Here is a 24,941-nt window from a genome sequence, read left to right as displayed (position 1 = left end):
AATGTTATTCACTTGTAATACACTTTGGCTCATTTATTATTATTTGTGCTCCATTTTGGATTGCCCTCACATCTTGGTTTATTTCAGCTATTTATTGGGGAAGATAAGTGAAGCATTATTATGTTTTTAAGAGTCAAAGCTATACAAAAAATAATAATCAGAGAAGCATAGCTTCTTCTGCCGGGAGCCAGTGTGAGGAACTCCGCCCATGGCAAAGGTCATGAGGAAGGAGGCTTCGGCATACGCAAAGGCGGGATCGAGCCTCAGGAAACCCCCTGTTCCCGAGCATCTACCCCCAAAACCAGAGTGCCTACTTTACTGTTTTATGCTCTCACCTATACCTCTGACTTTACAGGGGGCTGACCCCCACCACCTTTCTCGGAGAAGGAGTTAACTTGAAGCTCCAGTTAATAAATTTCCTAGGCATGACAAGAGTGTTTCAACTTACAAACTCCTCTGAAGGTTCTCTAGCATGCCTGAGTGGGTTTGTCTGGCCACATGTGATTGTTTACAGGCTCCCGACCATGAGAGGCACAAGATGCTTTAAAACTTTCTAAATACAGACTCTTTTGAGAAGTTAGAAAATTATTATTATTGTATTAGTGGGTTGGTTAGAAATTATATTGGTGAAGGGTTTTTCATTTGTTGAGCCAATATTTGCTGCTAAATCTCCATATTCCCTGCCCTTATAATGAATATAACTAGAATATAGGAGAAATAAGTATTAACCTTTAAGATTAATCATGTTACACCTTAGGCTAAGTAAATTCCTTTCTTGATTGTAACCCACTACACCCTCACCCTATAGGAATGCAACTTTATTTGGAGGGTGGTGCTTGGTTTAAGAAAAAAATCACCTCTGGAAAAAATAAGTTTTCTGGTTGACTGACCGTTATCAGAAAGGGCCATAAAATATCAGCAGGGCTCATGGCCAAAAAATGATGTAAAACCCATAAGACCTTTGTATACATTTATATGAAGCACCTGATTTTGACAAGGGTCAGGTCTGCTGACCCCCACGTGACTCTGTATTCATCCCTATGTATAACAAAAAGTATATAAGCAAACCTGAAAAATAAAGAAATGGGATCAGTCTCTGGAAAGACTGATTCCCCGTGTCGTCTTTTCTTTCCCCTTCTGGCTGAATTCCCATCTGGAGTGTGGATGCTCGCCACGTCTACTTACTTGCCCTGGCTTTTAAGTTCCATGTGAGAAGGAGCCCAAGGAGGGGCACCTTCCAATATTCAAGAGATGCCGGTGGCCCAACGTAGATGGTGCAAATTCCTTATCTTGGAATTTTATTGGTATCCCACGTTAACCAAGTTATTCAGCCTCTTTTTCTTCACTAATATTTCCTACTACACTATTTGTTTCTAATCTCTCTATATATCTGTAATTAAATAAGTTTTTTTCCTAGGACGCCGATTCTGTCTCCCCTTCGAATCACCCTGGATCCACTGGGGCTGGACCCCGGCATTCTTCCTCATCCTTACTAACCCATCTACATTTCACCTTTCTTTCCTCTCTTTTGCTGACGATTTCCTATAGGAGAAAAACATCTTTAGTTTATGGTTTGAAAGTGAAAGTGTTAGCTGCTCAGTAGTATCTAACTCTTTGTGACCCCATGGACTGCAGCCTGCCAGGCTCCTTTGTCCATGGAATTCTCCAGGCAAGAATACTAGAGTGGGTTGCCATGCCCTTCTCCAGGGGATCATCCCAACCCATGTCTCTTAAATCTGCCACATTGTCAGGTGAGTTCTTTACCACTGGCGCCACCTGGGAAGCTTTAGTTTATGGCTTGTTGGTGCTGCTGCTGCTAAGTCACTTCAGTCGTGTCCAACTCTGTGCAACCCCACAGACAGCAGCACACCAGGCTCCTCCATCCCTGAGATTCTCCAGGCAAGAACAATGGAGTGGGTTGCCATTTCCTTCTCCAATGCATGCATGCATGCTAAGTCGCTTCAGTCATATCTGACTCTGTGTGACTCTATGGACACGCCAAGCAGCCTCCTCTGTCCATGGAATTCTCCAGGCAAGAGTACTAGAGTGGGTTGCCATGCCCTTCTCCAGGGGATCTTCCCAACCCATGTCTCTTAATTCTCCCACATTGTCAGGTGAGTTCTTTACCACTGGCGCCACCTGGGAAGCCCTAGTTTATGGTTTAGCCATCTTATATTTCTTTTCCACAGAAGAGAAAATATGCATATATTTTCTTATATCCTCTTTCTTGCAAGAACTATACTTTTTTGCACGTTGTTATTTTCACTCTGAATCAGTTCATAGAGATCTTGGTCATTCTTTTGTTTTTCAAACAGCTGCATACCACTCCATTATGTGAATATACCGTAGTTTATTCAACTTTCTGTGTATGGGCATTTAGATTATCTCCAGTATTTTGCAATTACAAACAAAATGTATATATGTATTTTTGTATTGTTAGAGGTATAATTTCAGAATAGATTTCTAATATTGGAATTGCTGAGTCAAAAAGTACTTGCATAAGTAGTTTTTTCAGATATTGTCAAATTTCTCCCTGGAAAAAATTTATTCTAATTTGCATTCTCACCAGCAATGTATGACAGTGCCTTCTTTTCCATGGTCTTGTGAACTAAATGTGTAGCCTTACTTTTAAAGTTTTGCCTGTCTGAGAGGTGAGAAATGGTATCTCAGTGTTGTTTTAATTTGCATTTCTCTAGTTATGAGTGAGTTTGAATATTTTTATATGTTAGAGGAAGAGAGAGAGAGACTGTTCATGACTTTTTTTGCATTTTTATGTTGGTTCCTTGGCTTTTTTGTCCTTCAGTTTAAAAAATGTTATATTAAGAACATTGAAAGCATTATGCTAAGTGAAATAAATCAGACAGAGAAAGACAAATACTGTATGGTATCATTTATATGTGGAATCTAAAAAAGGTGAGCTTGTCAAAACAGGGAATATTGAGGAATTTTTAATTTCTCTCAGCAAATTGTCACTGTGTACAGTGTTACAGTGTTCAGTTATTGTTGTGATAAATTTAATTTCCAATTGTTCTTTTCTAGAACATGGAAATACAATCAAATTTTAAATATTGATCTGTCATGCAACCTAGCTGACCTCACTTACCAACTTTCACACTATTTTTGGAAACGCCATGTGGTTGATCAGGGAATTCCCTGGTGATCCAGTGGTTAGGATTCTGTGCTTCCACTGCAGGGGGCCCAAGTTCAGCCCCTGGTTGGGAACTAAGATCTTGCAAGCTACATGGTGTGACCAAACAAATATAGGGTTGATCATATTACCTACAAATAGAGTTTCTATTTCTAATCTGGATAGCCCTTATTTATTGTTCTTGCTTTGTTGCACTGATAGAGTCTCCAGTACAATGTTGAATAGAAAAGCAGACATGTTGAATAGATGTCTGAATATAGAATAGACATTCTTACATTGTTTCTGAATAAAAAGGTAAATATTTAGTCTTTCACTATTATATGATGTTAGCTGCAGGTTGTTCGTAGATAATTTTCTTCAGGTTAAAGATATTCCCTATTAGTCCTAGTTTACTGAGATTTTTATCCAGAATGGATGTTGGATTTGTCAAAAGCTTCTTCTATATCTATGGCAATCATTATATTTTTTCCTCTGATCTGTTAATTTGACAAATTATGTACATTGGTTTTTGAATATTAATCTAACTATGGAATCCTTGCATAAAATTTACTTGGTCATGATATATCCCTCTTATACATTATTGGATTCAATTGACTAAAATTTCATTAAAATTAATATCAATTTTGTTCAGGAAAGATGTTGGTTTGTAGCTTTCCTTTCTTGTGATGTCTTTATCTCATTTACTGACTTCAAAGAGTGAGTTAAGAAACATCCCCTCCTCTTTAATTTTCTATAAGAGTTTATAACTGATATTATTTCTATTTTTACTTGCATTGTTTGTGACATGAAATTTGCCATTATCCTTATCTTTTTGCTCACTACATAGTGTGCGTTTTTCTTTGGCAACTTTTAAGATATCTTTATCACTGGTTTAAAGTAATTTCACTATGATATATGTGTGTGTGTGTATATATATATAAATGTACTTATATGAATGTACGATATATGTTATTTCTTTGTGTGATTTTCTTCATGGTTCTTGTCTTTGGGGTCTGTTGAACTTATTTTATCTCTGACAATAATACTCAATTTGGAAAAATTTTGTATATTCAAATATTTTTCCTGCCTCTTCTCTTCTCAGGGTTTCTAATTATACTTATATTAGGTTGTTTGAAGTTATTCCGTAACTCAATGATACTTTTAGTTTCTTTGTATTCTTTTTCTCTGTGTGGTTCATTTTGGCTAGTTTCTATTGCTATGGCTGTAAGTTCAATAATCTTTTCTATTGTCATGTATAATCTGACATTCATCTCATCCCATGTATTTTTCACTTCAAATGTGGTTTTCATCTCTAAGACTTCTATTTCAGTCTTTTTTTAAAAAAAATGTTTTCTGTTTCTACTTAAGATGGTCAATCTTTATTCAAGGTTTTTGAGCATATGAAATGCAGTTACATAATTGTCTTATGCCCTTCATCATCTGTTTTTTTCTTGGTCAGTTTTGATTGATTTTTATCATCATCATGAGTCATGTTTTCTTGCCTCGTTGCTTGCTTGATAATTTTGATTGAATGACAAACACTGTGAATTTTATCTCATTGAGTGCTGGATATTTTTGTTTTCTTATAAATATTCTTGAGTTTTGTTGTGGGATGTGTTTAAATTATCCTGAAACAGTTTAATACTCTTGAGTCTTGCTTTTAAGCTTTGATGCACAGGACCAGAGTACCATTTAGTCAAAAGGTAAATTTGCCATACTACTGGGGCAAGACCCTTCTGAGTATTCTATTCAGTACTCATGTGTGTATTTCTGACATAACAAATTCCCACACGCTTAGTGGTTTGAAAGAACATAAGTTTTTTATCTTAAAGTTCTGGATTTCAGAAGTTCAAAGTGAAACAATTGGCCTATAGTCAAATGTTAGCAGATATGTTTCTTTCTGGAAGCTCTGAGGGAAGAATCTGTTTTCTTGCATTTTCCAGCTTCTTTGGGCTGCCTGATTCCTTGGCTTGAGGCCCCTTTCTCCATCTTTGAGTCAGTGGCACAGGATCTTCCAATCGCTCTCTCTATTTTCCTCTCATACCTTTGCTTCCATTGTCACCTTTCCTTTTCTGATTCTGACCCTCCTGCCTCCTTCTTATAAGGATTCATGTGATTACATTGGATCCACTCATTGGAAAAGACCCTGATGCTGGGAAAGACTGGAGTCAAAAGGAGAAGGGGACGGCAGAAAGTGAGATGGTTAGACAGTATCACTGACTCAGTGGACATGAGTTTGAGCAAACTCCTGGTGTGCTGCAGTCCATGGCATCTCAAAGAATCAGACATGACTTAGTGACTAAACAACAACCTGGATAATCCAGAATAATCTCTACATCCCAAGACCCTTTCTGTCATCATGTCTGCCAAGTCCCTTTAGCCATGTACTCAAACATATTTGCAGATTCTGGGGATTAGGGCCTGGACATCTTTGGAGGGCCATTATTTAGCCTACCATACCATATATGAGGTTTTCTACTTTGCCTGGTGAGAAAAGGGGATTTTTTTTTCTTTGCCCTGTGTGAATTTTGAGGATTCCTCCAATTCTTTAAGTGGATCCTTTCTTCAACCCTGGGTATTTTCTTCTCTGGCATGTGATGATCAATAGTCATTGAAATACTTAAGGGATCCCTCTCCAAATTTCTGGAACTCTCTCTGTGTCCAGTTTCTTCCATCTGTTACTCTGCCTTGTGAAATCTAGTGATGTTGGGCATCCCTGGACCTCATGTTCCTTCTTCTCAACTCAGGGTGACTGCCCTGCAGCCTGGAATCTCTCTTCAAGCAGTAAGCTGTGGTAACCACAGGTTCAGTTTGTTCATTTCCCATGTCTTAGCAACCACTCTTCTCCACTGTCTCATGGCTGATATCTTGAAAGCCACTGTTTCATATAGTTTTCCAATTTTTTAGTTGTTTTGGGGGTGTAAGAAAATCTGGTCCCTGTTTGTTCAATTAGACCAGAAGTGAAAGTAAAGGTATCATTTTTCAAATGCTGTTGATTATTATACCTGCTATGATCACAGGCATTTACAAAATAGGGGCTGATACAATAGGAGTAAATTTCATGATTCAACATTTAATGAGCAACTTTTATGGACAAAAGTAATGAGCTAAATACTGGGAAGAATAAAAATAAGCTTCCTGGTCACGAGGAGCCAGCACATGGTAGGCAGTCTGGGGCTTTTGGGAGGCATCAGGACAGAGAGGAGAAAGAGACATATATCATAGTATGTTAGAAAGTTATGTCTCTTTCAGAACAGCTCCTGGAATGGGGCCTAGGCTGGAACCACTCTGTGCTGGCAGGTTTGATGTCAAGTTCCTTCAGACAGGAAAGTCCCTGAAGGGTAGCTGCCCCACTCAGAAAGAGCTGCCAATGTCTTGCCTTGATAAACCCCAGGACTGCTAACTTCTTTATCTCACCAGTTCCCTAACATACTTGCTTTTGTCCACTGTGCAGGAGACACATAAAGGCAGGCAAATCACATTTGGCAAACATTCTGCTGTTACCTGGATAGCCATTCTTAGATAAATTTTTATTGGAGCAAAGTTGATTTATAATATTGTGTTAGTTTCATGTGTATAGCAAAGTGAATCAGTTATACACACACACACACACACACACACACACATATATATATATATGTTCAGTCTTTTAAAAATGTCCCATATAGGTCATTACAGAGTATTGAGTAGAGTTTCCTATTATATACAGTAAGTCCTTATTAATTATTTGTTGCAGTGTAAATATGTCAATCCCAATCTCCCAATTCATCCCTCCCCCTTACTTACCACCCATCCCTGGTAACCACAAGTTTGTTTTCTATATCTGTGATTCTATTTCTTGTTTTGTAAATAAGCTCATTTGTACCATTTTTAAAGATTCCACATATAAGGAATATCACATGGTGTCTCTGTCTGACTTACTTCACTCAGTATGACTATCTCTAACTCCATCCATGTTGCTGCAAATGCCATTATTTTGTTCTTTTTTATGGCTGAGTAATACTCTATTATATATATGTACACATCTTCTTTATCCACTCCTCTGTCAATGGCCATTTAGGTTGCTTCCATGTCCTGGCTATTGTAAATAGTGCATCAGGGAACATTGGGGTGCATGTATCTTTTGAATTCTGATTTTCTCCAGATATATACCCAAGAGTGGCATTGCTGAATCATATGGTAACTATTTTTAGTTTTGTAAGGAACCATCATACTGTTCTCCATAGTCGTTGCATCATTTACGTTCGGTGGTACCATTTTCTAAGATGGTACATGTGAAAATATGGAATGCTTCCATATTTGCATGTCATCCTTGCACAGGGACCATGCTAATCTCTGTATTGTTTCAGTTTTAATATATGTGCTGCCAAAATGAGCACTGGACAGCCATTTTAATATACATATTGTCCAAGAAGAAACTGAGACTTCTCTTAGCTAGGTCCCCAGAGTTAGTGTAGGGATCAAAGTCTGACTACAGGGCCCATGGTCTTTTAATTTTTGGCTTCAGAAAAACCACCTCAGTTTCTTTCTTTTGTTTTTTTTTCTTTTGATCTCACCATGTGGCATGGGGTATTTTAGTTCCCCCACCAGGAATCAAACCTTCCCCCTTTCCGATGGAAGTATGGAGTCTTAACCACTGAACTACCAGGGAAGTCCCTGCCTCAGTTTCAACAATACAAAAGTATCCATTACTTCTCACGTCCTCTATTTGCTGATTGTGTTCCTTACATCTAACACCCTCTGATCTCTTGGTTTCTGATTAACTTCCTTATGCTAGAAAATATGAATCTCTTCTTCCCACTAGAGTGTGACTTCTGATGCCTTGCTCCCCAGTATCTATGTATTTCTGTGCTCTTATATCTTCCTCACACCTGGTTCTTAGTCATTGCTTTGATCTGCCTCTTGTTCTGTTTGCCTTTTATGTAGTCTTTCCCCCTGTTTCTTTCCAAACGCTAAACTTTTTATTTTGTATTGGGGTGGCAATGGCAACCCACTCCAGTACTCTTGTCTGGAAAATCCCATGGAAGGAGGAGCCTGGTAGGCTGCAGTCCATGGGGTCACTAGGAGTTGGACACGACTGAGCAACTTCACTTTCACTTTTCACTTCCATGCATTGGAGAAAGAAACAGCAACCCACTCCTGTGTTCTTGCCTGGAGAATCCCAGGGATGGGGGAGCCTGGTGGGCTGCTGTCTATGGGGTCACACAGAGTCAGACACGACTGAAGCGACTTAGCAGCAGCAGCAGCATAGCCGATTAACAATGTTGTGGTAGTTTCAGGTGAACAGGGAAGGGACTCAGCCATACATATACATGTATCCATTCTCCCCGACACCATCTTCCTGTCTAGGCTGGCAGATAACATTGAGCAGAGTTCCATGTACTGTACAATAGGTTTTTGTTGGTTATCCATTTTGAATATAGCAGTGTGTACATGACCTTCCCAAACTCCCTAAGTATCCCTTCTCTCTGGCAACCATAAGTTTATTCTCTGCGAGTCTGTTGCTGTTTGTAAGTAAGTTTATTGAGGATCTCATATGGTATTTCTCCTTCTCTGTCTGACATACTTCACTCAGTGTGACACTTTCTAGGTTCATCCATTTTGCAGCAAATGGCATTATTTCATTCTTTTTAATGGGTGAGTAACATTTCATTGTATACTGTGTCTGTGAACAAATACATTAGTTCATAAATATTCAATATTAACATGCTTACAATCATTCAGTTGTGTTTGAAAGTCAGCCAAGGGGATGCTTTGTTGAATTGGATGGAATCAGACATGGAAGAAACACATCAGGTTTAGAAGCTTAGAATAGAAAGCTGACTATCCTACAGTAGCAATGCCAGGTAATGAGTAGAGGAATCTGGAAATAAGACTACATAAAAGGCCTTTTGGATCATGTTTTTCACTCTCCTTATTTATCCCAGTTTAGCTATACTAGATTTCTTACTGTTCTTATAGCATGCCAAATATGCTTCTTCTTCAGGGCCTTTGCCGGAGAAGGCAATGGCACCCCACTCCAGTACTCTTGCCTGGAAAATCCCATGGACGGAGGAGCCTGATAGGCTGCAGTCCATGGGGTCTCAAAGAGTTGGACACAACTGAGTGACTTCACTTTCACTTTTCACTTTCATACATTGGAAAAGGAAATGGCAACCCGCTCCAGTGTTCTTGCCTGGAGAATCCCAGGGACAGTGGAGCCTGATGGGCTGCCGTCTATGGGGTCGCACAGAGCCGGACACGACTGAAGCGACTTAGCAGCAGGGCCTTTGCACTTGCAGTTCCCTCTGCCTGGAAATATCCATACTGCTTACTTCCTCCAATTCATTCTGAAATTTGCTTAAAATTTATCTCCACGAAGAGATCTTTTTTCACCAGGCACATAAAATGACAATGCTATTATTCTACTTCTGACCCAGATTTATTTTTCCTCAGATCGACAACTGTCATATTACCTGTTTATTTTCCTTTGATAAGACATCCTAATTTTTTTTTCCACAATGGCACACTGAGAAAATGATACCATTTGAATGGCATACTGGAGGAAATGGAGGAAGCCAATTGTGATTGGTGTTAGTAAGATTGGAGTGGAGAAGAAACTCCAGCCATTATGGAAACCTCAGTGGATGAAACACATGTTATGATTCTGGCACCTGTTAATACCTGTCCCTCTACCAGAAGTAAGTCCCATAATAGTCCTGAAAGCAGAGCCTGACATGTAGTATGTGCTAAATAAGTAAGTTATGTCATGACTATTTCTTCATATCATTAAAAATTCATGAATATTTTAAAGACTCTTTGATCTTTTGTCATATTGGAGTATATTTCATTTAATTGATCCTCTATTATTGCACTTGTAGGTGTTTTTTGATACTTGATTTAAAATCTGCCTTCTGGCCTTGTGAGTTATTAGTGTATTGCTGAAGACTTAAAAGGAATCATGTTCCTGTCACCATACATGCCGTCTGAGTAGCACTGTCTTCCTGGAGAAGACATCAGATTTGAGAAGGCACACACCATTTTCACTTTGATACACAGATACACATCAAGCCCTAACGAATCCTGGTATGTATGCTCCTGGAACAATCTGAAACATCTCTGGGCTTGTTTAATGTATCATTCAAAAGGAATGAGAGTTGGTACATGTCAAATTCTCTGTGGTTCTCATGTCCAACATGAACTGCATAGGAATTCCATCAGTAAGTTTTTCCCTTGATAATCACCTCTAAAACAGAAACTTGGAATAGAATCAGGAAGGGATGTGAAGGAAAATGAATGTATGAGGAGTATGCAGGAGATGCTGCTGGTAAAACTTGACTCCCCTCCATGATAAGGGAAACCATGCAAGCTAGTGTACTTAGTGAATGCCACAGGCATTTTTCTCATTCCTTCTGGGCAGGGTGGAAATTTAGTCTACCTGTGTGCTAGGTCAATTAATTAAAGTGTAGGTACAGGACAAACACACAAACATATTACGTAAAACTCAATCCATCCCTGGCTGCACAAATGTCCTGTCTATCAGAATGTCAGTGACCTGTGTGGATTTATGTGTTTTTGCACATTTTCTTAAAAAAATTGTTCTAACTTGAAAATTCATGGAAACATCAGGAAGAGGTTGTTTTTTTTTTTGTTTTTTTTTTTGTTTTTGTCTTGTAAGAAAGAAGAGATATAGTCAAGGGTTTGAGTGAAGAACTTCAGGACTCGAATCCTAATTGTGCCACTTACAAATGTGTGATCTTGAACAAATTACTTAACCTTTCAGTATCTCGATTTTCTAAGGATAATACATATTTCACATAATATTAGGAAATGAGATAAAGAAATTTGGGGCTTTACTGGTAATGCAACTTTTAATAGAATGATGAAATAGATTTTCCTCTCCCTCTTTTTTAAAGTTCTCACTATTTAGAGACACATTTCTTAAAGTGTGTTCCATAGAACAAACATGAACCTGCTCCAAGACATGCTGAAAAAAAGAGGGACCACTACACTCTAACTTCACTTTTAGAGATTCATTATGCCAATTGGCACATTGAAGGCTTAGGAATTATATGGTACAGAAAATCAATTGATTTTTATTTAATTTGGTATTTCTTGGTCTTATCTGACCAGGAGATTGTTTATTTCTGATGATACCTCTTAGCAGTTTTCTGAATGATTCTGTGATGAAACACACTATGAGAATGGGTCTTCTAAGGTACCATCGGAACAAATGATCACTGAATTTAGGGGAAATCAGGAGTGTCTGCAATGAAGCTACAATATCTTAACTGGAAAACTGGAGGCCCTAGGTTACTTAGAGACATGTGTGTGTGCATGCGCTAAGCCACTTCAGTCGTGTCTGACTCTTTGAGACCCTCTGGTTATGAGACCATAACTTGCCAGGCTCCTCTGTCCATGGGATTCTCCAGGCAAGAATACTGGAGTGGGTTGCCATTTCTTCCTCCAAGGGATCTTCCCAACAGAGGGATCGAACCCACGTCTCCTGCAGCTCCTGCATTGCAGGTGGATTCTTTACTGCTGAGCCACTGGGGAAGCCCATTTATAGACATACACATCTTGTAATAAAGTGATAATATGATTTTTAAGTTTGTAATAATCCCAAAGAATAATTAGTTTTTATGTATCTAATTCTTTTCTGCTTACTATCTTAATTTTTATTAGCCTGTTATTTTATTGACTTGTACTTATCTTTTATGTTTTCTCTTCAAGTATCAACTCCTGGTTTGCTCAGTGTGGGTGTGTAAGGGTGGAGTCTCCCTTCTTAACAAAACCCCTTGGTAGGTGCAGCTTCCAATAGTTGGTGACTCATGAATGACAAGGCTAGAAACACTTTAAGCATTGATTATAATGAGATTGTAACAAGTTATTGCTTGATGAAGTTGGCTTTATTAATAGATGAGATAATCCAGTTGTTACCAAAAGTCTGACTTGTAGTTTCTTCGAAACTTCTTATAATCCTCTTATTTATTTAGAAAAATTTTTTGAATCTAATCCCATCACCATAAAACTTAGAAAAATTTCTTTATCAGCACTTCATAGGTTGCCAAGAAAAATGAAGTGGATTAAATCAAACATTTTTCTCTTTTCTTTGTATACACACACATATATATTTTATTGAGGTATAGTTACAACGTTGCATTAGTTTCAGATATAGGGCACAGTAATTCAGTAATATATTTCTATTCTTTTTCAAATTATTTTCCCTTATAGGCTATTGTAAAATATTGAGTATAGTTCCCTGTGCTATACAGTAGGATAATATTGTTTATCTTTTTTATTTACAGGAGTGTGTGTGTGTTAATCCCAAACACCTAATTTATCCCTCTCCCTCCTTTCCATTTGGTAACCATAACCATTTGTTTTCTATGTCTATGGGTCTATTTCTGTAAAAAAAAAAAAGTTAAATAAGGAAAATAGGATAACAAGAGTTCAAGTAACACACACACACACACAAAAGATAGCTTCCCCTCACCCACCTACTCCTACAAAAAAAAAAAAAAAACCAGAAAAGGAAACTTACAAACCCTGATCTTCATTCTCATACAAATAAGAGAAAGGCAGGAAAAATAATAACAAAGACTTGTGAGCACAGAATAAGAAAAGTCACTTTTAGAAGTGCTAACAAATATTCTGTAACATAAAGGTAATTGTAAAATTATATAAGTAGGTCTGAAAAGAGAAAATTACAGAGAAAAAGAAAATGTTTTTCACCCTGCCCCCAACTAACAGATGGGGAAGAGAATCTGTTCATTGCTGACGCCAAAAGAAAAAGACTCCTACTGAATATTTCATTTTCACCCCTAAAATAAGATAGCTGTGTGCAGAAACTAGAATGGGCAACACCTCTCCACAAAAGTAAAATGAAAATAAATTAAAATATTATCACTGTGACATATCAGGACCTGTACAATTCCAATCTGCAATGGGACTTATTCTTGTAAAGATTTTCCTGTTTCTAATAATAGCAAGCTAGGTTATTTTGGAGAAGGCAATGGCACCCCATTCCAGTACTCTTGCCTGGAAAATCCCATGGATGGAGGAGCCTAGTGGGCTGCAGTCCATGGGGTCACTAGGAGTTGGACACAACTAAGCAACTTCACTTTCACTTTTCACTTTCATGCATTGGAGAAGGAAATGACAACCCACTCCAGTGTTCTTGCCTGGAGAATCCCAGGGACAGGGGAGCCTGGTGAGCTTCTGTCTATGGGGTCGCACAGAGTTGACACGACTGAAGCAACTTAGCAGCAACAGCAGCAGCAGGTTATTTGGGCCAACTTTTTTCAGAAAAACAATGACAAATTATGGATAAATGCAAAAAATGAAGTTATTTTTATAAAGCATTGAAGAGCTAACAAGATAGGAATTTCCAGTTAAACTTAAAAGGAAAGCAGGAATCCAGAGAGGTAAAGGGAGCTGAGTGGCCTCTGAAGGCTTTTGTCAGTCAGGAAAAATGAAAACTTTAGTTTTTGCAGCCAGCTGATATGGTTACCCAAGGCAGGAAGAAGTTAAGAGAAGATGCTCCCCAGTATAAGTAGAATTCCTAAAGGGCTATACTCTTTGGGTCACTGTGAAGTAGAAGTAAATTGGCCTTTGAATATAGTTTTACATTTTATATTTGACATCTTATGGATGGACCCCCCAAAAAGCAACATAAAAATGAACCCACCTAGCACTGAATTTAGTTTGAAGTGATACCAAACAGATAGTCTCCCTAGATATTTGGTTTAAGCAAATGTGTACTTTCTTTTGTGTATTTTTGCACCTTTTTATAACAGAGTTCAAATTATTATAAATATATTTTCAAAGATATTTAGCACAAACAGTGCCACTCACAAAAGAAAAGCACCATGCATAAGAAAAAGCAGAAAGAACAGACAGCAGAAAGAGATCTACAAAGACTCTGGATGTGGACTTATTATTTAAGACTTACAAAACAATTATGCTTTCAATATTTAAATAAATGAAAGATAAACTGAAATATTGCAAACAGAAAACCTTATGAAGTAAAATCAGATCTGAAAAAGGACCAGTTGGAACTTGTAGAAATGAATATATGTATATAAATAAATAGACCCATATAGATATATTCATGGATAGATATATATCTATATATATGTATGTTTGTGTTTATGTATATACACATACATATATACATTTGTATATACATACACACATTTACATGAATACATTATGGATCAATGCAAAGAAATTAAAAGACTATTCATGGATAAAAAGATAATTGGGAATTTGAAGATAAGTCAGAAAAAAATTATCCAGAATGCACCACAGAGAGAATAAAGTATGGAAACTACAAAAGAGAGATTCAGCGATATGAGGGTAGAGGGAAAGGGTCTAACAATAATGTATTAGAGTCCCAAAAGAGCAGTAGAGAGAAAATAAAGCTATAAAGGTTATTAATTTTTAGAACTGATAAAATATATAAACCCAGCATTCTGGAAGTCCCTCAATTTCAAGTGAGAATTGGATAATGAAGATGTGGTACATGTACACAATGGAATATTACTCAGTCATTAAAAAGAACAAAATAATGCCATTTGCAGCAATGTGGATTGACCTGGAGACTGGCATACTGAATGAACTAACTCAGACAAAGACAGATACTATTGGATATCACTCATATGTGGAATCTAAAAGAAAGGGTACATTTAAACTTATTTACAAAATAGAAGTAGAGTCATGGATGTAGAAAACAAACTCATGGTTACCAGGGCATAAGAGGGCGAGGAGAGATAAATTGAGAGATTGGGATTAACATATACACACTGCTATATATAAAATAGATAATGAATAAGGACCTACTATAGCATAGAGAACTCCACTCAATACTCTGTCGATCTATATAGGAAAAGAATCTAAAAAAAGAGCAGATATATGTATATGTATAACTGATTCATTTTGTTGTATACTTGAAACTAACACAACATTGTAAATCAACTATACTCCAATAACATTTTTTAAAAAAATCAAATAATACCTAAATTAGTGGGAAAATATGCCATGGTCATGGGTCAGAAGACCTATTATTGTTAAGATATCTATTCTCCCCAAATTGATCTATGGACAAGCAAATTTTCCACCAGACTTTTTGTAGATATCTAAAACTTCTTCTAAAATCTGTATTATAAAGCAAAGAAATCAGAATAAGTGAAATAATTTTGAAAAAAGAAAAAAATTGAGAGACTCATACTACCTGATTTCAAAACATACTATAAAGTTATAGTAATCAAGTTAGTGTCGTATTGGTGAAAATACCACACATAGATCAATGTGATAGAGTAGGAGTTCCAGAAATAGACCCAGTCTAAAATGGTCAACTGATGCAAAAGTAATTCAATGTAGAAAGGATAGTCTTACCAACAAATGGTGCTAGAATAATTGAATATCATAGACATGAAAATGAACCATATCCTATACCTTACAAAAGATAAAAAAGTTAACTAAAAATGACTCCTAGATTTAATACAAATATAAAACTATAAAACTTTTAGATGAAATATAGGAAATCTGTGTAACTTCATATTAGGGAATGAGTTCTTTGATATTAACCTAAAGCATGATTTATACAATAAAAATTTTTAAGTCAGATTTTGTGAAAATTAAAGCTTTGCTCTTTAAAATACTATTAAGAGAATGAAAAGACAAGCTACAAACTAGAGAAAATATTTGTAAATGATATCTGGTGAAGTAATTATGAATACATAGTGAACTCACAAACAAAATTCAACAATAAGAAAGCATATAACCCCTCAAACATAGGCAAAGATTTCAACAGACACTTCTCAAAGGAACTGTGTGGAAAGAAAATGAACACATATATGATTGTCATCATTAGTTACTGGGGAAATGCAAATGAAAACCACAGGGAGATACTACTATACACCTACTAGAAGGGCTATTATAAAAATACAGTAAAATATTGAAGTAGATACGAAGCAACTGCAACTTTCATACATTGCTGATGGAAATGCAAGGTGAATTTTCTTATAAAGTTAAAGCTGAACTTACTGTCTGACCCAGTAATCCCAATGCAAAGTAATCCCATTACTATTTACAAGAGAAATTAAAACTTTCTGTTCCCACACTAAAACTGTACATGGATGCTTATTGCAGCTTTATTCACAATAACACCAAACTAGAAATAACCTAAATGTCCTTTAGTTGGTTATTGGTTGAACAAACAGTGTACATCCATAAAATGAAGTCCTATTGAGCAATAAAAACAAGCTAAATGTATATACATGTAATGATATGGGTGTATCTCAAATGCATTTTTCTCAGTGAAAGAAGCCAGACTCAGAAGGTTATATATGGTATAATCTCATCTCCATGACATTATGGAAAAGGCAATGCTATAGGGAGGGAGAACAGGTAAGTGGTTACCAGGCTTTAGGGGAGAATGAGGGTTTGACTATAAAGAGACAAGATGAGCTAGTATTTTGGGGTAAGGGAGCTATTCTGTCTCCTGATTTTGATGGCTATTATACAACTCTGTGCATTTTGTCAAAACTCATAGAACTATTTTTAAAAAAGTGTGTATTATGTATATGCATGTGTGCTAAGTTGCTTCAGTCATGTCCTATTCTTTGTGACCCTTTAAACTGGAGCCTGCCAAGCTTCTCTGTCCATGGATTCTCTAGATAAGAATACTGGAGTGGGTTGCCATTTCCTCCTCCAGGGATCTTCCCGAGCCAGGGATCAAACCCATGTCTCCTCTGGTTCCTGTATTGCAGGAGGATTGTTTACCCCTGAACCCCTGGAGAAGTCCATATTACTGTATATACATAACAAAATTAAGCAAAATGTAACTCCTGTAAATGCCTCATGCACCAGAGAAATAAAGTTTAACATTATCAGATACCAAGGTTAGAGTGGTTGTGTAGTGCATTCTTTGGAAACCTAAATCTCCTTTACAAACAATGGTAAAAATGTGCTGCATTCTTTGTTAACTTGAACCAGAAACAAATGAATAATTTCAGAATCATTTCTCAGGTAGTTCTAAGTATGTCATAAATCACATTTGTCATGGAAAATTCAGTAGATTCTTCTACAGCATCTCTTGTATTTTATCAGGACAATCTGCAGGACTTTTGATACTAAAACATTTAAAAGATGATGGCTCAGATAAGCTGTCTTAGTCAGTTTTGTATTAATAAAGTTGTTACTTGAAGAGAATGTTATGTTTTGAGCTAATACATATGTAGTTTAAAATAATTACATTACTGTCTGTTGACTTCAGGGCTTCCCTGATGGCTCAAATGGTAAAGAATCTGCCTATAATCAGGAGACCTGGGTTTGATCCCTAGGTTGGGAAGATCGCCTGGAGAAGGGAATGGTAACCCACTCCAGTATTCTTGCCTAGAGAATTCCATGAACAGAGGAGACTGGCAGGCTACAGTCCATGGATTTGCAAAGAATTGGACATGACTGGGCGACAAACTTTCTGTTGACTTTGCATAGAGATCTGAATTTTCTTTTAAAAAGTACCATGCTATCATTGAGCAGTCCTGCAACAATTTTGGAACTACAATAAAGATTGATATCCTTATAGAAACTAAACAACGTGCACACACATGCATACAAGTGCTAACACACACAGACACAATTTTAATAACATTGTCAGACACACATATAAACACACACAGTCACATGCACACACATGTAGATGCTTATAGGCATATACATAATATACACATGTATAAAACACACAGGCATGTACATGTGTGCCCACAGAGTATAAATGCACAAACACATCTCCTCCCACTGTGCACATACTTATTTTCCCTCTCAGAAATGCAGATCATCTCTTAGAATCCAGAGTATAAAAATTGCATTTAAAAGTTACTATGTCTCCCTTAAATAAAGGGAGCTTCTGCCTCAAATCCATTTTGAAATAAGCTGGTTATAAGTGAAAAACAGATGGAGAAAAGATCAGGCATTACTTGGATTCTCAGCTAAATTCTTTAGTAATATCCAAACATAATCCATTTGGGTTTGGGATGTTCACTCTTGGAGCTCAGCCACCATACTGAATCCAACAGCCCCACCTCCCTGCCACCCTCAGCCCTGGCTAAGCTCCCAGCTGGCAGCCAGCACTGACTTGTCATGTGTGAATGAGCCAGCTTGGAAATGGATCCTTCAGCCCTTAGTTGAGCTGCCCTAGCTGATGCCATGTAGGACAGGTACAAATGCTCCATGCCAAAGCCTGCCTAAATTGCACATTTGTGATCAAAATGGTTGGTATTGTTTTCAACCAGTAAGTGTTGGAGTGATTTGCTATGCAGCAATAAAGAACTCGTAAATACAGAATAAAAATACATTGAAATGACTTTATCTTCTCTCTCTCGACATTGTCTTCCCTCATGAGTCTATAAGGAGGAGGTAGGTTTGGAAAAGGGTACTGTTCTTGTTGTAGTTTGGTTGGGACAATGCACAAAGAAGAATTCCAAGTGAAGAGAGGGACAAGAGTCAAGTCTCAGAGGTAGAATGAAAGTGTTCCCGTTGCATTCATGAGGCATTATTTACCATTGGTTTTGGTGAAATCAAGTGCTTTAAAAGCAGAGATTTTAATGAGTATAGCCAAAATGGGGAGGATGGGGAGGGTGTTGGGCATGTGTGGGAAGTAAAGTATTTTATAGATTATTTTAAAATGTATAAACATTTAAATATGACCACAGGCCAATGAAAGCTCCTTCTCGGTCTATTCTATAATTAGGTTAAACTATGAAATTGATGTTATTCAATCATTTTGACCTACAGAAAGATCAAGGTCATATTCTTCAACCTAATAGATCATTAAATAACATTTATATTTGTTTATCACATCCATCCCTAGGCAGTTCTGCACTCTTTGGAAGTTTGAAGTCTAGAAATTATCAAAGATACTTTGCTATTATAGTTGATGAATGCTGTGATATGCCATCTAGATCTCCCCATCTACTCTGCCCAGCCTCTGTGAATATTGCTGATAGCTTTTTACCCCCAGGCAAGTGTACTGGAGTGGCTTGCCATTTCCTTCTCCAGGGAATCTTCCTGACCCAGGGATCGAACCCAGGTCTCCTGCATTGCAGGCAGATGCTTTACTCTCTGAGCCACCAGGGAAGCCCAGGAAACTGCCTCAGCGCTGCCTTGCCCAAGGTCATGCTCCCTTTCTAGGGAAGCCTACACCTAATGACTGATTCAAGAAGGAGTAAAAAGGTCTGATCTTCTCACTTCTGTGCTGTTCAGTCCCTAAGTCATGTCAACTCTTTATGACCCCATGAACTGCAGCACGCCAGGCTTCCCTGTCCTTTACTATCTCCTGGAGTTTGCTCAAACACATGTCCATTGAGTCAGTGATGCTATTAACTAGCTCATTCTCTGCTGTCCCTTCTCCTTTTGCCTTCAGTCTTTCCCAGCATGTGAGTCTTTTCGAGTGAGTTAACTCTTTACATCAGGTGGCCAAAGTACTGAAGCTTCAGCTTCTGCATCAGTCCTTCCAGTGAATATTCAAGGTTGATTTCCTTTAGGATTGACTGATTTGATCTCCTTGCAGTTCAAAGGATTCTCAAGCATTCTCTCCAACACCACAGTTCAAAGTAATCAATTCTTGGGTGCTCAGCCTTCTTTTTGAACAAACTCTTACATCCGTACATGACTACTGGAAAAACTATAGTTTAGGAAATGGCAACCCACTTCAGTATTCTTGCCTGGAGAACCCCATGGGCAGAGAAGCCTGGCAGGCTACAGTCCATGGGGTCGCAAGAGTCGGACATGACTTAGCAAAGAGATACAGACCTTTGTCAGCAAAGTGATGTCTCTGCTTTTTAATATGCTGTCTAGGTTTGTCATAGCTTTCCTTCCAAGGAGCAAGCATCTTTAATTTCATGGCTGCAGTCACTGTCCACAGGGATTTTGGAGCCCAAGAAAATAAAATCTGTCATTGTTTCCACATTTTCCCCTTCTATTTGCCATGAATTGATGGGACCAGATGACATGATCTTCATTTTTTGAATGTTGAGTTTGAAGCCAGTTTTTTCACTCTCCTCTTTCACCCTCATCAAGAGGCTCTTTAATCCCTCTTCGCTTTCTGCCTTTAGAGTGGTGTCATCTGCATATCTGAGTTTGTTGATATTTCTCCCAGTAATCTTGATTCCAGCTTGTGATTCATCCAGCCTAGCATTTTGCATGATGTACTCTACATATAAGTTAAATAAGCAGAGTGACAATATACAGCATTGACATACTTCTTTCCCAATTCTGAACCAGTCTGTTTTTCCATGTCCAATACTAACTGTTGTTTCTTGACAGCATTCAGGTTTCTCAGGAGGCAGGTAAGGTAGTCTGCTATTCCCATCCCTTCAAGAATTTTCTACAGTTTGTTGTGATCCACATAGTCAAAGACTTCAGCATAGTCAATGTTACAAAAGTAAATGTTTTTCTGGCATTTTCTTGTTTTCTCTGTGATCAAACGAATGTTGGCATCTTGCTTCAATTCATAATAAGTCCAAATAAGTAACCAAGCTTTAGACCTCAGTGTAGTGTCAACTTAGACCTCCATTGACTCTAAAATACAGCTTCTCTCCCCTCCCAGTTTTGTTTGTTCACAACTCTTCCCATAGGCTTTGATATCAGTGCACTCACTCCCTAATAACCTTAGTGCACTGTAAGCTCTATTTCAGAGTCTGTTTCTCAGGTGCCTGACCTACAGTTGGTGCCAGACCTGACAAAGCAAATATTGAGAACAGAATTAGAAACTGTATCACCTGCCACCCAACTGGCAATGAGAATCTCATCATTGCTGATAGGTGGAACCAAGGAAGTTTTTGGCACAAGACATTGTCATTGTTAAAATTTTCGCTGCTAGTGAAGTAGAATGGTATACTGGTGGAAAGGAATGCACTAGCTGATGCCATGATTCTGGCATTTAAGAAACGTGAGGGAAAGAGTAACTATATGGGTAGTGGAATTAAGTGGAAGCTGAAGACCAGGCCTGGGACTTAATTTTAAAAGGCCTTCAAGGAAGATAAATTTTCAAAAAAAAAAAAAAAATCCAAGTTCTGTTATGCCAAGGTCATGATCTAAACTGGGAAAGATGTGGACCCTGACACAAAGGCTGGAGACAGATAGGTTAATAGTCGAAACAGTTTAAAAACCCAGGTTACCCGGAACCCTGTGGCCCCTCTTCTCTATAAAAGACTAGCTTTCCCTACTTGTTTGACAATGGTGCATAAACTTATACCAGATAAGACAACCTGTGTTCTCCACCCAGCTTCCCATCCCAGGATATGCCTCAGCACTGTTCTGGTCACTAGGCCAATAACCAGGGTAAAGCCATATCATGGTTTTGCCAGGGAAATGATGCTCTCATAAGGTCGGAAAGGGACTCAACCTCGAATTATCTGCAGTTTCCAGTCAATATGTACTGCCATGAGTTGGGGGAATATGTGTGTGGGACTGGATTCTAAGGGCACTTGACTAAGCAGGGATGGGAAGCAGAATATAAAGTTGGAAAATATAGAGTTTATTGATTTGGGATCACTCTTCCAGGAAACAGGATTTAACTCCTTCACAAGGACTCCAAGGATAGTTACTTTTCCAAACATGGACAAAGCAATGGTTCGCTTTAAGTTAGATAGAGACACCAGAGTTGCCGTGGCAAGTATTGGAAGACTATAGGGCAAAAGTGGGAATGCTGAAGTGGACATACTGTGTAAATCCAGGAAATACCCTGAAGGGCTGTGTTTATTGGGAAGGCTAAGAGGATACACCACTTACCATCTCATTTGCCAGATGTGATGGTGAGAGGAAACCAACATCACAAAAATGCTTTATGGTGGTAGTCCTCTGTTGGCCAGTGGTGATGCTGCTATAAAAGTGGCCTCATTGATAGAAATGGGGATGCTAGAAGCCATGAGGAAGTGCTATAACCATTAGAAGCCAGGTCAATATTATTATGGTGATGAGCAACAAGTTTAGAGCAAGAGCCAGGGGATCATGACTTTCAAAGAGTGATGGAGATGTTTAATAGAATATGGCATAACTAGGAGAAAAACAGAAGGAAGCTAATCAATCCATAAAATCAGATGAGATCAAGGATAGATGATCAGGTAGCTAAGCTCAATTGCTTCAATAAAAGTTCCTATTTCTTTCCCAGTTCAGGGGTTTTTGGAACCAGAACCTATTAACTGAGAGAGAAGTCACTAGGAGAATGGACCCTGCAACACTATGGTAAGCATACCAGTAACAATTTTCACAGTCCATCATTAGAGGGACTCATAGTTTTTATCAAGGTAACTGTACACTGAAGAAGTGGTAATAGCCAAACATTTTAAGAACTTTTGGGCGCTAGACCCAGCTTGACATTGAAATCTGAATACTCAAAGCATCATGATGGATTCCTATTGGAGTGGGGGGAAATGAGTGCCAGGCAATAAATGGAGTCATGATTCAGACCTGAATCACAGTGTTTCCACTGTGATTTCCACAGCGTTTCCAATGGTCATTTCCTTGGCCCTACAGGTATAACTGAAATGGACTCTCTATTAACTGAGTGAAAGTGGAGTCACTCAGTCATGTCTGACTCTTTGCGACCCCGTGGACTGCAGCCCACCAGGCTCCTCTGTCCATGGGATTCTCCAGGCAAGAATACTGGAGTGGGTTGCCATTGAGAGAGATCCTTAAATCCTTAGAGATTGGTATAGCCACAAGGATGAGAGCTATCACAGTAGGGAAAGCCAAGTGGCAGCTTCTAAAATTGCACCCCCTCCAAGAAAAAACAAAGGTAGTAAACAAAAAATAATGTCTAACCTTAAGGGAAATATAGTGGTGGTAGTCTTCTTTGTATGCCCATTTGAATAACCAGTCTGGTCCTTGTAAAATCTGGACATATGTTGGAAGATAAAAGTGGACTACTGCAAACCAAGTAATAGCCCCAATTTCAGCTGCTTGTGCCAGGCATAGTATATTTGCTAGATCAGATTAACATAATCTCAGGTACATGGTATGTGGCAGTTGGTTTGAAGAATGCATCTGTCTCCATTCTTATCAGAAATTCTGTTCATTGGGAATATACCGCATAATACTTTTACAGTCTTGCCCCAGGGCTTTCCTTGTCCTCTGTCTTAAAATAGTCCAAAGAGATACAGACCAGCTACACATACCACAGAACGTCACAGTGGTCCACTGTATTGATGACATCTTGCCAATCTGACTCATTAATAAAAAAAAAAAAACCTGAAATATTTCCAGTATCAAGACTCATGTACTCCAGAATGCAGGACATAGCCCCTATGAAAATTTAAGGAACTGCCACAAAGTTAACAATTTTAGGATTTCAGTTGCCTAAGGTATGCCAGGACATCCCCTAACAGTAAAGAACACATTTTTGCATCTTGCCCCCTCACCATAAAGGAACACATCACCCCAAAGACTTCATTGGGCTCTAAGGGTATCTGGAAAAGTGCTTACATCTTTGAATAGCGGTACAACCCGTATATTGGGTGACACTAAAGTCTGCCAGCTTTAAGTGAGGCTCAGGCTTCCCTGGTGGCTCAGAGGTTAAAGCATCTGCCTGGAATGTGGGAGACCCAGGTTCGATCCCTGGGTTGGGAAGATCCCCTGGAGAAGAAAATGGCAACCCACTCCAGTACTCTTGCCCGGAGAATCCCATGGAGGGAGGAGCCTGGTAGGCTACTGTCCATGGGGTAGCAAAGAGTTGGACATGACTGAGGGACTTCACTTTCATTTTCACTTTCAGAGCAGGAAAAAGTTCTGCAGCAGATCTAGGCAATGGTACAAGAATCACTGTTGTTTGAATCCATATAACCCAGCAGTCCATATGATATTAGTGGTATCAGTAATGGGGAAAATTCTGTGGAGTTTATAACACTCTCTGATCAGAAAATTACAATACAGACCCTTGGGTTTCTGGAGGAAAGCCATGTCATGTACTCCTAAAAAATAACTCCGGAGGTGCTCTGGTGGAGATGGAGTATCTGATCACTGGGATACTAAGTAATCATGAGGCCTAACTCATCTGGAATATTGTCTATTTGGGCAACTTTCTTTCACAAAGCACTTTCAGGGACAGCCTACTCACCTGCTTGATGAGATGTTTTGTATCTAATTCTTGAGTCTTCCATAGACCTAGAATTCCAGCTTAAAGTGCTATATGAGCAATAGCGTGCTGATAAACGTTTAGCCACTGGCTCACTCAAACAAAAAGCAGTGACTTGCATCATTTGTTAATTTGTCAGTTTCCATGTTAATATTCTCACCAACAAGACATGATTGAATGCAGAGTAAGAGTTACATGGTAGCCACCATTACATAGTGTTTCCACCACACAAATATAGTAAATGTTAATAACATCAAGAAAATAAGATGCTAACAAGAGTCTTTTTCTTTTCTTTCTTAATGACCCTCTCCCTGGAAATAGAGGGCTTTATTTTCTTAAAGAAAAAAATTAGATAATACAAAATTGTGAAATAATTAGAAAGTGATGAATTTCAAGTGTTTGTTAACTGTAAGTTTATGTAATTTAAGTTTTAATAATGTACCTTTCACAATGATCTCAAAAATTTTCCAAAAATTTAAAAACTGGCTCTCATGGCTACTATGAGCTAGTGCCATGCACCAGTGAAAGCTTCTCACTCTGTTAGATTTTCACCAGGTGTTGAATGTCCATAAGTAAATGGAATTTTTAGTCATTTTGGCCTAAGGTTTTTGATACTTCAGTGGTAATGGTAACTGATGCTCAGTTTTTCTTAATTACTACTTCAGTGAACTGATTCTTTTTCCCCTGAGACTTTTT

The 24,941-nt window shown here is 38.1% G+C and overlaps 1 long non-coding RNA gene and 1 other non-coding gene across 2 annotated transcripts in view; one reads left to right on the top strand and one right to left on the bottom strand.

Moving 5' to 3' along the window:
- Positions 1-1,994: 1,994 nt before the first annotated feature.
- The window catches only part of LOC132658750 (uncharacterized), a 45,539-nt gene continuing 22,592 nt past the window's right edge, over positions 1,995-24,941 (top strand). Inside the window, exons 1-2 of the long non-coding RNA XR_009598747.1 lie at positions 1,995-2,114; positions 22,284-22,357. This is a non-coding gene — a long non-coding RNA (uncharacterized LOC132658750). The remainder of the gene's footprint in view (positions 2,115-22,283; positions 22,358-24,941) is intronic.
- LOC114111889 (U6 spliceosomal RNA) lies at positions 7,404-7,506 on the bottom strand. The gene has a single exon (XR_003587618.1). It is a non-coding gene; the product is annotated as a U6 spliceosomal RNA (small nuclear RNA).

The sequence above is a fragment of the Ovis aries genome, chromosome X (genome assembly GCF_016772045.2).
Source record: "Ovis aries strain OAR_USU_Benz2616 breed Rambouillet chromosome X, ARS-UI_Ramb_v3.0, whole genome shotgun sequence".
Classification (NCBI taxonomy): Eukaryota; Metazoa; Chordata; class Mammalia; order Artiodactyla; family Bovidae; genus Ovis; species Ovis aries.
Note: the sequence above shows the minus strand (reverse complement) of the source record. Positions and strands in the feature narration are given on the sequence as shown.